Here is an 18,818-nt window from a genome sequence, read left to right as displayed (position 1 = left end):
ACCATATATGTAATTATTTCAGTAAAACAAGCAACTAGAAGTATGTGTGGTAAAATAATATTTTTATCTGACAAAAGGAGTTCTAAGGAGGACAAAATACTGAAAAATGATGGTGTGAGCCAAAATAAAAGTCAGATCCTGATTTGAAATTACGTCACATCTGAGTCTGAACAAAGTTAGAAAAAGTCATCATTTAGTCTACTGTGGCTAAGAATGATGGCAGCAGTTACACACACCCCCCTCCCCCACCAGAGTCTCGTATTCCTCAGGCTGAGCAACACAGCTCAGCCTAAAGAAACCATATGTTTATTTCTGGAATACCATCCTGGCTCTCCATTGGGTGGAGTACCATACCCAAGATGTTATTCAGGCAAATTAAGTCTTTATTTCAGGGAAGTTCTGCAGTAACTGGTAATCTCCACAGTCACCACAGGAGATAGGAAGTGGCTAATCCAAGAGCATTTTGCTTTAAAAATGAGCGAAAATAACTTTAAAAATCCATGCAACAAACAAAAAACTTACAGTGAATTACCCTCAACATACCAACCAGTAGATTAACCTGCAATCAAGAATAGGAGGAAAGAGTAATACCACCCTTGTATTTCTCTTCCTCAGCACACAGCCATTCAGCAGTTTATTTTGTTATATGATGTACAGCAAACATGCACTGTTATTTTCACTTTTTTAGATCTTAAACTTTTCTTGCAGGAGAGCTACAACAGTGCACTGACTACAAGAGAAACCTGAACAACCTGAACTACAAAAATCAGGAGAAATGTGAATACTATGAATGTATTAGGCCAGATTTCACACAAAGATTTGATCCTTTTCCTTATGTTTCTATAAAAGTATTTCTTCCTCAGTTTTATCAAGAAATTTTGGTTGTGCAACCTCAGCAGGTTTAACATTATAACTCATTATTGCTGTCCATAGCATAGTTTTAATTTCATAGTTTTAGTTATTTACCCTTCTCCTTTGGTCCCTCTTACAGAAAAGGAATTGTTGCCTCATTTCTGGTACAGAGCTACAGAGAAACTAGATTGCTTAATATGGGATAGATTCTTGTAGACACTTAATTAAAAACTACTAAAACAAATAACTGTAAATATTTCCAGCTACCTCTACATGACATATCTCCATGTTATCCTGAAAAGTCTTCCAGCTCCTAATCTGGGCTCACAGTCTGCCTCTTCTTCCAAGGTAACCAATCTCTCTTATCCAAGATGACAAAGCTGCCTGTAGAAAATGAGGTCTTTCTTTTTAAAGGGATCTCTAAAATAAAAGATTCAGAAGATCCTCCAATCTGAAAATACAAAGAAAGTTCGCATGACTGAATATACAATCACTGATCAGACCATTTTAAGAGAGTGGACGATAAAAACAAAAGGGCAAAAACCAACCTTAACACTTGACAAGAAATAGAAACAAAAACTACATTTAATAGATGTTCACTGCAGTAGTATCAGAAGAGCTCTCTACCCATAAAAAAAAAATCTAAATACTAGAAATAGTAAAGACTGAATTATTTGTAACAAGTTCACTAAAATGTTGAAGTCCTCCACATTCAAATATGACCAAGCACGGATGGAAAAACCTTCCTAAAAGATTGAGATAAAAAAATCTATATAAACATGTCATTTGTTAAGCTAGGTTGTTGGTTGTTTTGTTTGGGTTTTTTGTTTTGAGTGGATATCAATTGAGTCTGGTGTAGCAGACTCCAATCAATGACACATTTAGCACACTCCTTCACTTAATGACTTTTCACTCACATTTGCAATTATAATTCTCTGATGATATCAGCTGCCAACAATAGTTCTCTGTAACACTGTCAGGGAACAAGTTGAGAACTGGAAGCAGACATCCCCTGCAAAGTCCCTTTGCTTACCTTGCTGAACAAGGACACATTTGGATATTCTGCTGACAGCAGAGTCCAACAACTAAGTCTGCACCAATTACTAAATTGCTGCAGAAGCTGGTAAGGGCCAGGGCACCAAGAGAACCACAGCCAATGTTCCCATTCTAAGGATAATCCTGTGTGAACGTATTCCAATCCTTGCAAATGAGTGTATTTGCAAATATGACAAGTCCTGGCATCATCACACTGAATTTTGAAAGCAGAATCTGCAGGCTGCTACTGCTGCCTGTAGACTTTGGTGAAAGTATAGTGCCACAACCACCAATTTTCCCTGCTGCATCAAGTGAGCTCAGCTGCTCCATGGCAATTAAATCCCAAAGGATATCAGACTGAGGAGTGATCTGTACACCAGTATCAATCCTGACCTTAATCCCAGAGCATATACACTTTTTAAAATTACTTCAAAGAAAATAAGCTCAACCCAGGAAGCATCCAAGTCCCAAACATCAGATAAGCGCACAGCACTTGGCTTTACAAAGCATCTTTGTCCTTATGCACAAGTTTTTTTTGAAAAAAGTCAACTGCTTGTTTTGCAATAATCCCCAAGAGACCCATTCTTTTAAGCACACACATCCAGGCTGCTTCCACAGAGGAAACAGTCCCTGCAAGAACAGCACGCAGTCATGGCATCCACTTCACAATCAACAATCTCAAAAACAAAACCAAAACCATACAGCATGAAATAACACAAAACTCCTTTCAACTACTCTCAGACTGATTATCTCCATTTAAAATGCAGATTTCACGAAGTCATTTTCAAAAAATAATTTTCAGGATTTACTGACAGTAATTGGAACCAGATACACTGTGCTGGCCAAGTAGCTCATTTGGAAAACATTACTCCATATTATAGAATCAATCTTAAATCGGATTTGACAAATAGACTTGGAAAATTACTACTTTCAGAGCCTCTCAAACACCATCTCCTCTAGAATCAAGCCGCCTCCTTCAATAATATATAACACAACAAGAATTAAAATAGACTCTCCTAGTCTGCAAATCTAATGCCATGGCCAGTCTTCTGCAAATATGCCAGGAGTATAACTGATAAATTCGAGTCAAGTTTCCCTACTTGGAGCAGTGTAAGAGTTAAAATTTAATTACTGAACTACAATAACAGGCATTCAAGTTTTTGGAGAAGGCACAAGTGACTTTTAGTAGGAAAACTTTTCATAAATTGTATAACTAATATTTAATTTTCATAGTGACTGTTACAAATTTTACTTAACAGCTACTAAATTTGTCATTTTTTTATGCTGTATTCTATAAAGAATTTCTCCTAGAATCGTAGAATATGCTGAGCTGAAGAGACCTATCAGGATCATCGAGTCCAACTCTTGGCCCTGTGCAGGATACCCCATGAATCACACCATGTGCCTGACAGAGCTATCATCTACTAAAAGTGTCATGGCATTCACAGGAGGTTTCCACCATACTCATATCTGAGAAACTCAAGAAGTAGAGAGTCCCATCAGCTTCTGGAAGGAAGATGGAACAAATACAGATAGAATTATTTTGATTACCTTAAGGAGTTAACAAAGATTTATCAGAGGCAAAATGTACCCAACTATCCTCACGAGAAGAGACAGGGGGCCCTGATGAAAACCGAATGGCCCACAGAACACATCTGGATTTTAGGACAAATTTCAAGACAGTCTCCCACCACAGTCTCACCTGGGAGCCAAGGAGCCTCAAGCTCAATGAGCAGAAAGGAAGCTGACCTGGAAAACTGGCCAGATCTCTGGCTCACGTGGCTGCAACCAAGGGCTGAGTGCCCAGCTGCAACTTGGCTCTGGGGGCCAAGCCAGGCCTCCAAACACTCATCAGCAACCAGGCACATCAGGCAAAGTGCACCCTCAGCAAACCGGCAGGCAAAGTGGAGGGGGGAGCACAGAAAAGGCCGCTGACACAGGCAATGCCAGCGCTTCCACAAACACACACAGACCAGGATAAACCCGAGTATGGGGCCAAAAGAAACCTCAGCAGGTTCAGAAAACTGCAAAGCTGTGCACCCAGGGCACAAGAACCACACAAATCAGCACAGGCTGTGGAGAGCTGGTGCAGGAACAGCCCTGCTGGGAAGGGCCCAGCTGCTGGGGCAGACGTTGCCTGGAACAGGAGCCAACCCGAGGGATGTGATCCCTGCCCTGCCTGACACTGGCAAGGCCACTCTGCACACACCTGGGGCTCAGGTGAGGACCCCACTGAAGTGGGAGGCTGAGGAACCAAGGAGGGTCCAGCCCTGGGCTACCAAGATGGTCAAGGGCCTCAAGGGCATCACCCACAGGGAGAGGCCAAGGGAGATGGGCCTGTTTTCTCTGGCACAGAGAAGGCTGGGACCGTCTAAGAGCTCTCTACAGCTACACCAAGATAGGAACTGTAAAGGCAAACACTGAGCGCTGCCAGACAGGATAAGGAAGAGCATTGGCCACAAGAGGCAGCATGGAAATTTCAGGTGGGACACAATGACAAATTTTTTCACTAGGAGAGTAGTGAAGCCCAGGCACAGGTTTCCCACAGAGGCTGTGGATTCGCTGTTCTTGAGGGTTTTCATGGCCTTATAGGTTCAAAGCCATGGCTTATCCCACCGAGGGCTAGTTCAATCCATCCTGTCAACAAATGCTTGGACCAGACCTGGAAGAGTCTCTTCTGACCATTACACTTGCAACTCCATGATCTCATTAATTCCTGTGACATGCTTCCAGTAACTACAGCCTTGTTGATATAATTGTCCTCAGACATGGTGGAGTCAACAAGTCTTTGGAAAAAGAATTATCCATAGATTACATCAGTACAGACTTTCCTATAAATAGCCAGATGTTATCAATAGACTACAGTGCCAGCATCTCCAACAGTTCTGAAATCACAAATAATTAATGTTAAAACTATTTTGATCAGCTGATGCCAAATATTTAAAAAACAAACTTCAGAGAAAATAGAAGTTGCATACCTAAGCCTACTGAATTTAAATATGCTGCCAAACAACTATCTCATGGTCACCTTTGCAAATGACGCAATGTTCTTCCCGAAAAAACATCTCTTCAAAATTGTAATTTTATGCCAGTACATTAAAGAACAGGCAATATGAAAGATCTTTTCACTTAGCCTGCTTGTAGAAACTCCCTCAAATTTGAAAGAGGCAGCAGAATGGTCCCACAATACATAATTTTGAACATGAAAACTTTAAAACGTCGCTCTGAAGCAATACACAAGGATGCCATACATTTAGGGACAGACTACAGATTTTCAGTCTCTATTTTTCCCCAGTAAATCTCATTTTTGTTTTCTCCCAGTAGTGAATACAGCTTTTCAAATCACGATGAACTAAATACAGAAGATGGACAGTAAGACTTCAACTGTTTTTCTGTCACACTACAAATGCAGAGCTTCAGTAATAATCAAAATTAAATCATTTACAGTAAACAAACAGTTTGGGAGTAACTTAGAAGGACTGGTTCCTACCACTTACTCCTAGGACAACACAGATTAAGCAACAATGCAATGCAACAGATGAAATAGCCTGGTGAAAGGGAAACCTAGATCATTACCTGACAATAAAGTCATGAGTTTTGAGTCCTTCTGGTGCAGCAAACCTGGAATTATCTTACGCTGTCAAACTAACAATGAGAGGTACTCCATTTAATCAAGAAGATTAGTAGCTAAAGTGAACTCTTTGCCTTGCATTGACTGATGATTTTCACACCCTTTGGTTAACTGAAGTATTCATCTAAAAAAAGCCCCAAACCTCTGCCCACATTAGTGGGTAGTGTACTGTAAGAGGAGGAGATCTGCAAAACCAAAGAGTTTGTGCTGAAAAGAATATTCAAACTACACATATTGCATGAGATCTCACTTCAGAATAGGCTCTAGTCCTACCTGAGGTCTAAATATTGTTAAACCAAACCCATTAGTAAAGTCCAGGAGCACACGTATCAATTCTGTTTCTTCCAGAACATGACTTGAATGTTCAGCAGGATCAGCAGCCAAGAACAGCAGCACCCAGTCTACAGTGACAGGCATTCTGGGGATAACCACACACAGTTCTCCTCAAGTTAATCTTGAAGCAATTTTTATTAGCTCTGCAAAATACACAGTAATGCATGAACACAACAACTACATGCACGACAACTAAACTTCTTTGCCATACCTCAAACAGAAAACAACTGTGCAACAGTTGCGCATCATTTTGCGCATTTGGTGTTGCTTTATGATTACCTTAATGAGAGAGGATGTTGCACAATGACTATTACAGAAACATGAAAAGAATACTCACACCACTGAGTCTGACTATGGGTGCACTTTCACGATGGTTTAAATGAACATGGTAAGAGCACTGTGGCAGAAGAGTAGTCCTGTTCTGTCTTCCTCCTTTCTCTATTGCTGCAGGAATTTTTGGACTTCATGATGCAAGTTACTTGGACAACCACTGTATTAGCTGCAAACTAATCCTAGGGGAGGGGAAATAAAAAGAAAAAAAAGATGAGTTTTCTGCTATAGCAGGCAGCTGATCTCAATCACTGGAGAGCAGTACAATCCTTAGCACCGACAGCAAGGTACTGTATAGGGCTGGACTGCCTGTTTTGGTGGCAACACAGTGTTAAACCAATATAGCTGAATTGTTTAAGCACAACAGGAACCTTGCTCCCGCCCCAAAAAGAGACAGAAATACTTAAGACCTCTGGTATCAACATGTTGAGTGGGGAACAGTAATGTGAGCAAGATGTAGAACTCAAAGTCACAGTAAACAACAACAAAATGAATCTGGCAAAACCATGCTTCCCTAAAGGCAGCTTCAATACTTCCCAGCCATGCAAGAACAAACCCACATTTGAAGAAAATCAGCAAAGTTGCCTTTCACTCCCTGCATCAAAGTTCACCCCCACTGCAAGTCTGAAAATGTCCTTCAGCCTCTTTTGTTAACACTGCACGTTAACATGGAGCTCTTCCCACAGACCTCTGTGCCAAATACAGTCAGCAGACTCCACCTCCACAGAAATCAGCTGAGAAGGACTTCCACAGTAATCGCTTTTCCTAAATGCTAGAAGGAGCTCCAAGTCTCCTCTGTTACCAATGCTCCAGCTGGCAGGAGGTGGTACACTACAGGTTAGTCCTGAAAGCACCTGGACCTTGGAGAGGCCACAGCAAATCAGAAGAACACGAAAATACTCACTGAGTAGTGAGAAACATCTAAAGCACATCGGGCAAAACCTCTCCTGAAGAACTTGCCAGCATAACACTTTTCTGAATACTAATATTCCCAAAGAATACTTGTGAAAACCTCTACCCAAGGATGTGGTTCCATCCTCCTCTGGTGGCTGGGACTGACAAAAGAGCTACTGACACATGAGCATTAGTTACTTCATAAGGTCAAGGGTACAGCTCTGCAGAATTTGCATGAGAGATGCAAGCTGAGCTCTCACACAAAAATATCATTAAGGCTGGAGTTTCTATGTTAAGAATTTTATCAGGACTTTAAAGTGAACTTTACAAGAGCCCAAAATAAAAGCTCATTAAAGCCAGGCATCAAACAAAACAAGTGAGCAAAAACAAATTAAAACTGTAATTAAAAAAATATTTTAAAAGCTGCCTATCTAATTTCACCATACTTACACATAAAAAATAATGTGTTTACAAAAATAAAAAAATAAGCAAACATGTGATTCTTCATAGGAATCCTGACATACTCAGTTCATGAACCAGATGTTCCCTGAAAGAGGTTTGAAGAGCAAGGATGCTACAGTCCTAAGGACTTACTTCACCTGCTGGAAAAGCTGAAAAGATCACTCAGCTTTCCACAACCGCTACCACTTGTTTCAATTACTTTTTTAAAAGCCAAACAAACTAGGACAGGTAACTGAAGAAAACTCCCAAGGTGTTTGGACAGTGACTAAAGCAATTTTTACAGACACTCACTGCTTCTATTCTTTATATGAGTGACCAACTGCAAATTTCTCAGTCAGTTGGTTCAAGGCCAGGTTGGATGGGGCTCTGAGCAACCTGGTCTAGTGTAAGGTTCCCTGCCCATGGCAGGGGGGTTAGAACTGGATGATCTTTAAGGTACCTTCCAACCCAAACAATCTATGATTCTCTAACTGTAGCATCTCAAGAAGATCTCAGTGGAGGTCATATTAGCTCAACAGAAATGTAAAAACATCAAGAAATTCCTCTAAGGAATTAATTAAATTAAAGAAAAGCAATTTAATGCACAGTCTTTAATCTTTCAATGTGAAGAATTAAAATTTAACTTGTAAAAAAAAAGAGTAAAAAGCATCAGCAATAGCATTTCTAGAACAAATATGTTCTGTGAAAACTGCTAAAAGTTAACCTGTACAATGGGACAACGGCACACTTAAGGAAATGCTGCAAATATAGGCTTCTAGTCATTTGTATACAATAAACACAAGCACCAAAACTCAAGCCTTGCACAAAGCTACAGTCACCTGCCTTAGGCTCCACTTAAACGCAATAAACAAGAGTATCATAGTTGGCAATATTTGTCAAGCTCTGTATGCAAATGCAATCTAATATTTAACCTTGCAAATTCCAGCTTAACTACAATACTATTTAAAAGCAGAACTCCTCAGTCTAACTATATTTTACAATTTAAAGTGGTAGTTTAAAAGACAGGAAACATCACTGAGTTATCAACAGTCTGCACACCATAGTGCTTCAGATTCCAATGATCTGCAAGTCTCATCTGTGCAAAGGCTAACCAGAGAGCTGAAAACTTGATTCTACAGAGGGGGAAGAAATGACTAAAGCAAACAGCCACATAGTTCAAGTTAACAGCACATTATAAAAGGTCTAAACTATTAAGAAATAGATTTGTAGCCTACCAGTAAAATGACAGAAAACTAGTATTCACCTTCTCATTTAAATCAGGGAACTTAGGAACACATTCCCCTTTCCACCAAAAAAAAAGAAAAATTAATAATTAACAGTCTTTGAGAATTGCAACAGAGGTTTGATTTTACTGGGATGCCTGGTACTCCCAGGAGGAATTTAAAAGCACTATTACACATAACAGCAATTTAAGCTATGTAAATAAAGATCTTGTTTCTTAATTTATATATAAGCAAGAAGTCAGATATCATTAACTACAACAACAAGGAACTTCACACTGAAATTTGTATTGTGTAAGAAAGGGCAACAAACACACCAAACGTCTCCCTGATCTTGCAGAATACAACTTGACATTAACATACAGAATCACAGCTTCAATCAGCTTATTAGGACCAAGGAATGTTTAGGTACACAGATTCATCTGACTTTGACGAAATTTTACTGCCTCTAGTTAATATTTGGCATAACCTGACTTTTAACTGAAAGATCAGCTTAGCAGATCCTGATCTAACTAGTGTGTTTATCAAGACAAGTCATTTAGTCACCATATTCAAAGCGAAAAATTCATCATAAAATTTTAATTAGGCTTTTGAACTCAAAGCAGTCATACAAACTGAAATCAAATGAAAACCACAAGACCAGACAATCATGCATAATCACACAATATCCGAGGATATCAACTACTACATTTATTTTGTAATTAATAGTATTAAAAGCATTGAATCAGATGTGGCAAGTCTTTTGCAAGTTACAGAGTAATTGAGACAAAAACAAAACAGAAGAGATGAAGAGTCAAAGTAGGCAGATGTGTAGTTGAAGAAAATATCACAGATTTCCTTAAGGAATCTGTCTTATGTCACAGCTGAGTCAAGTTTGAATATGGCAAGCTCTGTTTACTGTTAGGCTAGAGATATGCACATCAATCTTCATAAAGCCCTAGAAGTCACTTTAACTTTCCTTGGTGTTCCCTTGAAATACTCTCTTGATATATTCAGAACAGATGAGGGGCAGGCTGCAGAAAAACTAGCCTCCCTGATACCAGAACATTCCCAATGTTCCAGTGACCTGAAAGTACCTGATCCTGTCAGCAGACGGCTCAGTTATCTCATGGCAAAGGGCTGTGTGAAAATGAGGATGTCCTTGACCTACAGTGAGATCCAGTGGTTATGCTCACATAACCCCATCAAGGAAAACATTCCTGAAAACACTGCCTTTGTCTTACTGGGATAAAGTACACACCTGACAAACTAATATTAAAAATTAGTTGCTCTAGTATTTCTTATCTTAACCTAACCTAATGGAAAAAGTGTGTTTACTTATCCTTCTAAAGCTCAGTGCAATATTGATTTCTCTTAAGTTAAAGTTTTACTGATTAACTTTACTGAACAATAATTTGAGATAAGCACAACTCCAAAAGCAGCAGATTGGAGGGAAGATGAGAAATAATATTTATTTACAAGCATGAACCATATATAATCAGATCATTTCATTAAAGTTTATTAGCAGGGCTAATAATATATCGCATATAAAACGCTAAAGATACTCTCAGAAAACACTGAGTTAAACACACATTGCACTAAGCATGTGAGCACATTGCAAGAATGTTTATTAAAATACTGATGCATATCACATATGGACCAGTCAGTCAGCAGAATGAATATGGATAGAATGATAAAGCAACATTCTCTAAGCACAAAGGTGATCATCTCCAGGAAGAGCCATGGACATCACACAGCTTTCATGACTCCAGCCAGAGGGCTAGCAAGGATGATGTAAAAGGAAGGAAGATGTGATGGAAAACTCACAGCAACTTTAACTTTAAATACTTAAAGCTAACACTAATGAGGGACTATTGCTCTGGGTACTGACTCTCCAGGCCCAGCAGCAGAGACATGCTTTAGGAACTCTAAGTAACAGCAGTGAAACAGCCGGACGCGTCACCATTTGCCTAAACCAGAACACAGTTTTCCATCTGTTCTGCTTTTACCCTTTTGTTTCCTACTTCTATCTTACTAAACAACTCTGCCTTCTGTTTTACTATTCTGTTTGCCTGGTACTGAGGACATGGGGAAAGCAGACAGTTTGGTGAAGGTTAAAAAACCTGCTCTGTGCCAGCAGCCCCAAGCAGTCCGTACCCTGGGAGAGACGCTTTGGAAGCTCACGCAATGAGGAGCATTTTCTGCCAAGCTGCAGAGGGTCAACAGGGCATCTTCTGTTGCCAAGCATCAGCCTTGGGAAATAGTACTTTCCAGAAGGTAAAAATTTGAGCCTTTCTGGGACTTATCAACAGTACATAACATAGCTCCCCACTCACCCGAAACTGCGAACTCACGCTGCGATTTCTGCGTGTAAAAATACAACTAAAACTCAGTGCATGGCCACTCCAAATGATGAACTGAGCAGTGTAAGATAACACAGACACACGAGCTCAGTCTTCAGAACACTGGGAAACACTTTGAACATCTGCAGAATGACAACCCTGCGTTTGGCTGAACCATGCTGTATCTGCAGAGAGAACAATGAAGTGCATGAATAAAGCCCTCTGAGGCTCAGCTGGCAGTTTGATTTATTACACTCATGTTAAGCCTCCAACGTCCATTCCCCACATAGCTCTGACACAGCAGAAGATTTGGTTTGGACTAACTTATTTTATTTCTATATTCTTTACACAAAATGTCCACTAATACCACTTTGATATCTAACATCATGTTGATTCAGTGTGAAACATGAGAATTAAACAGCTTTTTAGCTTCCTCATTCCCACAGGATTCAGCATGCCATCAGACATGAAACAATCTCATCTAGGGCACTTTTGGTGAATATTTTAATCTTTTTCCTTTCTCTTCCTAACCTTCATTTCTGCAGAAATACAGACCCAATTCCCTCAGCTTTCCTGTGGTGTTAGAACTCTTTACTGCTGTTGTTCAGACTGAGACATTTTCAGAAGACAGTATATAAGGAGTAAACTGATACTACTAAAGGGTAACTTCTGATAAGTCACGAGCACTAAATAAATTTTAAACTGCAAAGTGGGTTGTGCTTCTTCCCACTAAATATCAGCTCAGACACAGCAATGCCTCTTTATATGGAAGTAGAGCATTCTCCAGTTAGACCAGTTTATTGCTCCCTTAACTTATGAAACTCACTAAAAGAAAAAAGCAGGAACATTTTGAAACAAATATAAACAGGACCCAGTTATCACTGATAACTGTATCTCAATACACTCTCTTCCATGTGTATACCTTATTATTATTATTACAAATTGATAGCATAACTCTTTCAAGTAAGAATCAGTGGGACAGAAGGTTTTTGCATTTCTGGATTTATTTTTTGGCATAATCCTTCCCATTGTGCTATGTGTAATGGGATCTGTCATTCACCAGTACAACCATCCCTTAGCTCTTCTTTACTTTCAACACTCTACAGTGCCTTCAAAAAGCAATCTGGAAAAGACCACTGAGCCAGGCAATGAACACTTAGGCCAGGTAGCCACTCAAAGTTTTCCAATAAACTAGATAAAATAAGTTATGTAAACAAATTATCACTAATACATCTTGCTACCTTCTAGACCACTTCAGAAAAAAATAAATCTATCATTACACAGATTCAGGTGGTAATATTTCAGATAATTTTAATATTATTCCATGTCATGCATACCAAAGGTAGATCTGAATAAACATGCAGATGAAGTCTGTAATAAACTGAACAGGCTTTTCTAAGTTTTTTCAGTCCAGATAATTCTGAAAGCACTGACCTTTTCCTCATCCCAGAAGTTCCCTCTGACAATGGCAGGCATGCCTTCACCATTATATACGCTTCCAGCTGCAAGATTTTTACCTCTCTGCTCCATACTCCATAGACCACAACAGAAAAAATCCTCATTGTGTTAACTAAACCAAAAATGCAGCAGCATGCAGCCAGCATACTCACTCACAGTCTTTTCAGCTTGTTCTCAATCTGATTATTCACGTGTCTTGTACTGACTGCCATCTGCCCACTCCTTCTCCTGTCTGTCTCTGACACAGACTTTGTGCCACCTCATAAGCCTTTCTTTTTTTTAGCACCTTTCTGCACACTTCCTTCAGGTCAATAATACATAGAGGGAATAAATTCAATTACAAGATTGTTTCCTGGGGCTCCCTAGGCATTACATTTCAAATGAACTCCAGTGGAGAAGATGTTTTGCCATGTGACGCTCATAAAAACCCAATATAGTTATTTCCTATCTTTAAAAATATTTTCATACATGAAATATGTATGCAGATAAATTATACATATTAAACATGTATATATTTATATACATATTTAAGACAGGAAATAGATTCAAGACCAGCCTCTTTTTTTCCCATTTAAACTGCAGTTTGAGCAGTAATCACCAGGAGATATGTAACAGAGTAAGCACACAGGTATTTTTATTTTAGGCAAAGAATACACTGCTTCATAGGACTTGACAGTTGTCTCCATTAACTCTGTGGTTGTTGTAGCCAAAGCTTATCATGTGTTGAAAAGGACGCTGGGATTAATTATGTAGTTCCAATCTGGCCCTTTTATTAGTATCAGGAATGTTCCTTCCCCAAGTTGTACATGACAGTCACTTAAAAATCCATCTGGCTTTTTTGATTTACACCAGGAACATCCGTGCTAAGAGTTCATGGATGTATTAACTGCACTGAGGTTTTTTCCTCCCCCTCTCCTAAAAAAAAAAAAAGTTTGCAACAAACAGCTTAGAGTACAAACAAACCGGCAAATGCCTGTTAGTATTTGCAAGTTGAGGAAGTAACAAAGAAAGATTCTATGCTTCTTTACACAAGATTTGTTTAGAAAAAATTGGGAAAAATAAACCCGAAACAGCCTTCACTTTACTTTGTCTGCTGCTGACCTTTAGACCTGACACCCACTGCATCCTGTGGGAAACTTTTTCCAAGAGCCAACTTTTTCATAAATATTTTAGCAGATTTAAGCATCCAGACCACATTTTATTTGCCTACATCTACTGAAAAAACTACTGAATCACAACAACATACATGTGGACTTTCAAATTCACCTAACTATCTGTAATGCAATAAAATATAATGTAACAAAAATCTCAAATGTGCTACATGCAGGTGCTTTTGAAGTTTGGGGTTTTTTATGAGTTTTATTCTTACAGCTTCTACAAGTCTCTAAAATGCACACAATTGCATTGCTGCCCGTTCTCCTGTGTATGGTTTTAAAACAGATTTGCATATCCTTCATAAGTAATGAAAGCACTAGAAAAAGTCCATGCATTCCTAGATTTGGGCAATAAAAGTAACAGTGATAATTCAATTTCCTTCTCAAAATAAAAATTCAAGTTTCTCTTAGATGTTTTGCCAAAAAATGTCCTTAAACTTCGCAAGAACAGCTCACTTAAAGGAATCTGTTTAGCTTTCCAGTGCCTAAGCACTGCACCTGTTCCTTTTCAGATAACCAGTCTCCCTGACAAGTCTTGCACTCCTCTTGTTTCTCCTCTACATTGAGAAATTGTTTCATGCAGTGTGGAACAGATCACTTGGGGAAAGTCACAGGAAAGATTTCATTACTTCCACAGGGCACATGAGCACTCCTTTCCAGGTGTGCTTCTCCTCCAGGTCAACCCTTCTTCCCTCTGTACATGGTTCCTGCAGAGCTACACATCTCACAGTTCTGCACGTGACTGCACCAGATCAATGTTCATAAAGAAACTTTCCAGCTGTTCCAAACAAGCCATGGAGTCAGACAAGGACAACCACGTTGACACTGAGACAGGTAACCAGGAATTTGGCTCCCTCACACTGCTACAGCACTAACAAAAGAGACTAAAGTATGAAACTTTCGATATTGTTCAAAGAAGGCGCTCCATTTACTTAGAATTAGACTATGCATGTTGTGTTACTGCAGGATAATATGCCAACAAGTTTCAGCTAGATTTAGCAAGCAGGAAAAACAGAAGGAATGTTTGGTTTTGAGAGCTTATAATGGAGGGTTTGTTTCCATTTCACCCATCAAGTGGCAGTATTTTCATTATGCATGACTAAATGTTAACTGCAAGGACAAGTTTAAAGGATCAGTATCTGAAGACACAATGCCTCCCAAAGACCTTGTTACAATAAGTGTGCAGTGACAGGACAATAAAAGCCTTTATTTTCCAGTCTTAATATTATTGAAGCTCCTATTGGAACTTTAGTTCTTTGGGTTTTATGGCTGTTTTATCACAAGGCATCAAAACTGCATCAGTGGTCCATCTACATACGACACAGATCAAGGCTTCAGTCCACTAAAACCTCTCTCACAGCCACATGACTTCACATGGTTACAGATCCACTACCAAAAGGTGCAGGGGGACAAGCTGTGTCTCACTCCAAGTTATTCCCAGGATGTCTCCTAGGACAGTGCTGTGCTCCTGGCACAGATCTCTTCCCTGTGCTCACAGGAAATTTGCATGTAGACATTTGAGACAACAAGAAGCTCTCCAAACCTCCAGTAAGATAATGCCAGTGAATTATCATGCATGAGAACAGCAGGACAGGATGTACAGTGCAAGCTTACATAAGACACAGGCACTGCTGGGAACCAGCACAAGTGAACAGCATAAATGGCTCAGGAAAATGCTGATGTCACTCACGTACATTTGGGTTGTGCTGGCCAAGTTTCTATGAACCTAAAACTGGCCTTTCTAGCTGTTTGTAAAACCTCACAGTCTGTTCTGCTCTGCCCAGATCTTGAGAAGAAACTTGTTTTCAAACACCTGTGTTTCTTCCTAGCGAAAGTTTTCTTTAAGATGAGCAAGAATCTAAAGAAAAACAGAAAATGTAATGGAGAACTGGAAAAAGCATGTAACTGTGTACACAAACACTTGCTCCTAATACTTACTGAGAAAATAGTTCATGCACAACTTACCCATTTTAAAATATGACCTCTGCAAACCTACTAAGGTCAATGAGACTTACAGTAGTTACTCAGTGAGCCCCGCTTGCATAAATTAAAGATGCCTAAGGGTAGCTATGAAACTGGGTATTTGATTTTTCCAGGGCACCTACATATTATGAATTAACAATGAATTGCCATTTTACCAGAGAAACTTTCAGGTTTAAGAATAAGAAAAATCAAACTCAACTGTGTTGTGCTTACCTCCTCCTCAACACATAAAAGCTCTCCTATTTAATGTTAAAACTGATTATGGAAGCTTTGTATTAAATTGAGTAGGTGAGACACAATAGATCAAATTACTTTCAAAAAATCCCCAAGATATCAGTCAAACAGTGCTTCCTCCTGGTGTATCCTTCTACAATAGATTAAAAAAAAAATTAGAAAATAAGACGAGTAATCTAGCTGCACAAATGAGTATAAAGCAAAACTCTAAAGAGAGAAAACTTAGCTCACTCGGATCAGTATTTGCAGCAGCAACTTCCAGCTCTGCGCTTGGCTGCTTTCATCAGTTATTGCAGTGGCTGCTCACCAGTACAGAGGAGTGTGCAAACCATGAGAGGCAACTCCTTGAGTTTCAGGATTCCTGTATTTAGGTTTTTGTCTATGGAATACTTAAGGTATTTGATTTTCCACAGAGAGCATCCTATAGGGTGAGATGGAAAACACTGTTCCTAACGAAAATACTGTCCTTGAACGACTCAGTTTGTCTTTCGTTACAGGTATAATGAACCTACAGAGGCACCCTGAGAAAGCAGAGTCAACTCCCCAACCCTGGCAAGAACCAGGTGCCACAGTAACTTACAAACCAATGCCAGAAATACTTTCTTCACTGTATCAAGTAAATCAGAATGCCTCTCTTTCAGTTCCTTACCAAAACACCAAGTCTGACACCACTTAGCTCACAGAGGACAACTATGAGAGATAATCTGCCACATTAGAAATTCACACGGTTTCCTCAGCAGTGGGAGAGGACACCTAGAACCAGTTTTGTTCTAGGCAAACAGGAGGGAAAAAACACCCATAAACTATTTGCAGTGTGGAATGGCAGCTCTTTGAGAGCATATTAATGCACACGCTACATAAAAATATGAAGTTCAAGATAACCAGTGTAAATCACACAGTATCAAAGGTATATTAAATGTCTTTTTAAGCAAGCCCCTATTTCCATCCAAGGGTGGCTACCACAGGAAAATTCTACAAGCAAAATGCTTGCATCCTGGCTAGAGCCTCCCTGCTTCTGTTGCAGAAATAACATCACTATCTACCCATTATTACTACAGCAGATAAATATTTCACAGTCATTAGCGTGTTAATTCACAGTATGACTTGGAAAGCACTGCTATTCCCGATTCATAAGCAAACAGAGGGCTGGTGCTGGAAGGCTGATCCAAGGTCATGGAGTAAGTCTGTGGTAAAGTAAGAAACTTCACCTGGTTTTGCCTTCGTGCAACTAATACTTTCTATTAATGAGTCATCGCTGCTCCTCTAAATTGTTCTTTGAGCAGGAAGAGACAACAGACTGCCTGTGGCATTCAAACTCTACATGCTAATAGCAGCTCTGCTCCAGGCTTTTCTTAAAAAAAAAAATAAAAAATCACACCCAAGGGCCTTGTTCTGTGCTGTCACAGAATCCTGCTCCAGCACTGGGCTGCTGTGGGGGGAAAAAGAAAAATACATATATATATTATGAAGTAGCCTTGTTTGTGACCCAGCTCTCTCCCTGGAGAAACAAAACCCAGTCCTTGAATAGTTTTTACTCCCTCCTGCCACAGACCACCGGGCAAGGGCAAAGTGCGGGAGGAAGGGACGGTCAACGGGGAGACAAGTTATCAAAGCTGGGGGCCGGGGCGGGGGGGCAGAGCTCCCTAAGGCCGACAAATAAATAAATAAATAAATAAATAAATAAAGCCCAACTTCTGCTGGCGGGTCACCGGGGTCACAGCGCGGGGGAGGGGGTCTCTGCCCGAGGGGCTGTGCGGGGGGAAGGGCCCGCGGCACTGGGGGGGGACGGGGAGGGTGCGGGGCACGGGAGTCCCCTCCCAGCTCCCTCACGGCCGGGGGCGGCCGGCTGCGAATCCCCCCCCAAGGCCCCCGGGGCTCCAGGGGCGCTCCCTATTCCCTGCATCCCGGCCCGATACCCCCCCGAGCCAGCGCGGCCCCGGGGGCGCCGCTCCCCCCGTACCTGTGCGGGGAGGCGGTGGGGACCGAGGGGCTGCCTGGCCCGGCCGTCGCGCGGCCGGCGGGTCCCGCGGAGGCTCCCGGTGCGGTCGTTCTCGGCCGTTCCCGGCCGCTCCGGCCGCGCCGCTCGCTCCCCTCGCCTTTAGTTTGACCTTTCCCGTGTCTCCGCCGCCCGTCCCCGGCACCCTCTGACGTCACCGCCATGGCAACCAATCCCCGCCCTCGCCGGGCCACTCCCGCCGGCCCCCCCTCTCCGAGCGCGCGCGCGCACGCGCCGCCGGCAGGAGGGAGGGAGGGAGGGAGGGGCGGGGCCGCCCCTTCTCTGGACGACCAATGAGCGCGCGGGTGGACGACCGGGCACCGCCCCTCACGAGTCACCGACGGGGCATAGACCCCGATAACACATGAATGTCTAATTTATCTATGAATATATATGAATATTCCTTTCTATCCCCCCACAGCAGGCCAGGGTTCCGTGATAGTACAGAACAAGGGCCTTGAGTGCGATTATTTTTTTTTTAGAAACCCCTGAAGCGAGGCTGCGACCTTTGACTGGCACGAGCTGTGCGGTGTCCTCACAGGGCACGCGGGCGCTCCCACAGCCCTCCATGGAGCGAGTCCTTCCTTCCTCTCCAGAGGGATAAAGGGGGTCCTGGCCGACGGCAAGCTGAATAGGAGTCAGCAGTGCCCTGGCAGCCAGGAGGGCCAACCGTGTCCTGGGGGGCATCAAACAAAGCATCGCCGGCCCGTCGAGGGAGGGGATTGTCCTGCTCTGCTCTGCACTGAGGCGGCCTCACCTGCGTATAGTCTTAAGTTGCACCAGGGGAGGTTTAGATTGCACATTAGGAAGAATTTCTTCACAGAAAGGGTGATTAGATATTGGAGTCACCATCCTTGGAGGTGTTTAAGGAAAGACTGGATGTGGCACTCAGTGTATGTATGGCCAGTCTTCGAG

At 41.3% G+C, this 18,818-nt stretch overlaps 1 protein-coding gene across 2 annotated transcripts in view; it reads right to left on the bottom strand.

Annotated features, from left to right (window-relative positions):
- Nucleotides 1-17,979, bottom strand: part of ZFAT (zinc finger and AT-hook domain containing) — a 125,520-nt gene extending 107,541 nt beyond the window's left edge. Inside the window, exons 1-2 of one of the 2 annotated variants that reach the window (XM_017818277.1) lie at nucleotides 17,868-17,979; nucleotides 6,189-6,363 (exon numbers count right to left, since the gene is read on the bottom strand). The gene's annotated coding sequence lies outside the window, so the exon portion shown is untranslated. The remainder of the gene's footprint in view (nucleotides 1-6,188; nucleotides 6,364-17,867) is intronic. The other variant, XM_017818280.1, reaches the window with a different exon arrangement.
- Between the last annotated feature and the right edge of the window lie 839 nt (nucleotides 17,980-18,818).

Source organism: Lepidothrix coronata, unplaced genomic scaffold, assembly GCF_001604755.1.
Source record: "Lepidothrix coronata isolate B3197 unplaced genomic scaffold, Lepidothrix_coronata-1.0 Scaffold67, whole genome shotgun sequence".
NCBI classification, from domain to species: Eukaryota; Metazoa; Chordata; class Aves; order Passeriformes; family Pipridae; genus Lepidothrix; species Lepidothrix coronata.
Note: the sequence above shows the minus strand (reverse complement) of the source record. Positions and strands in the feature narration are given on the sequence as shown.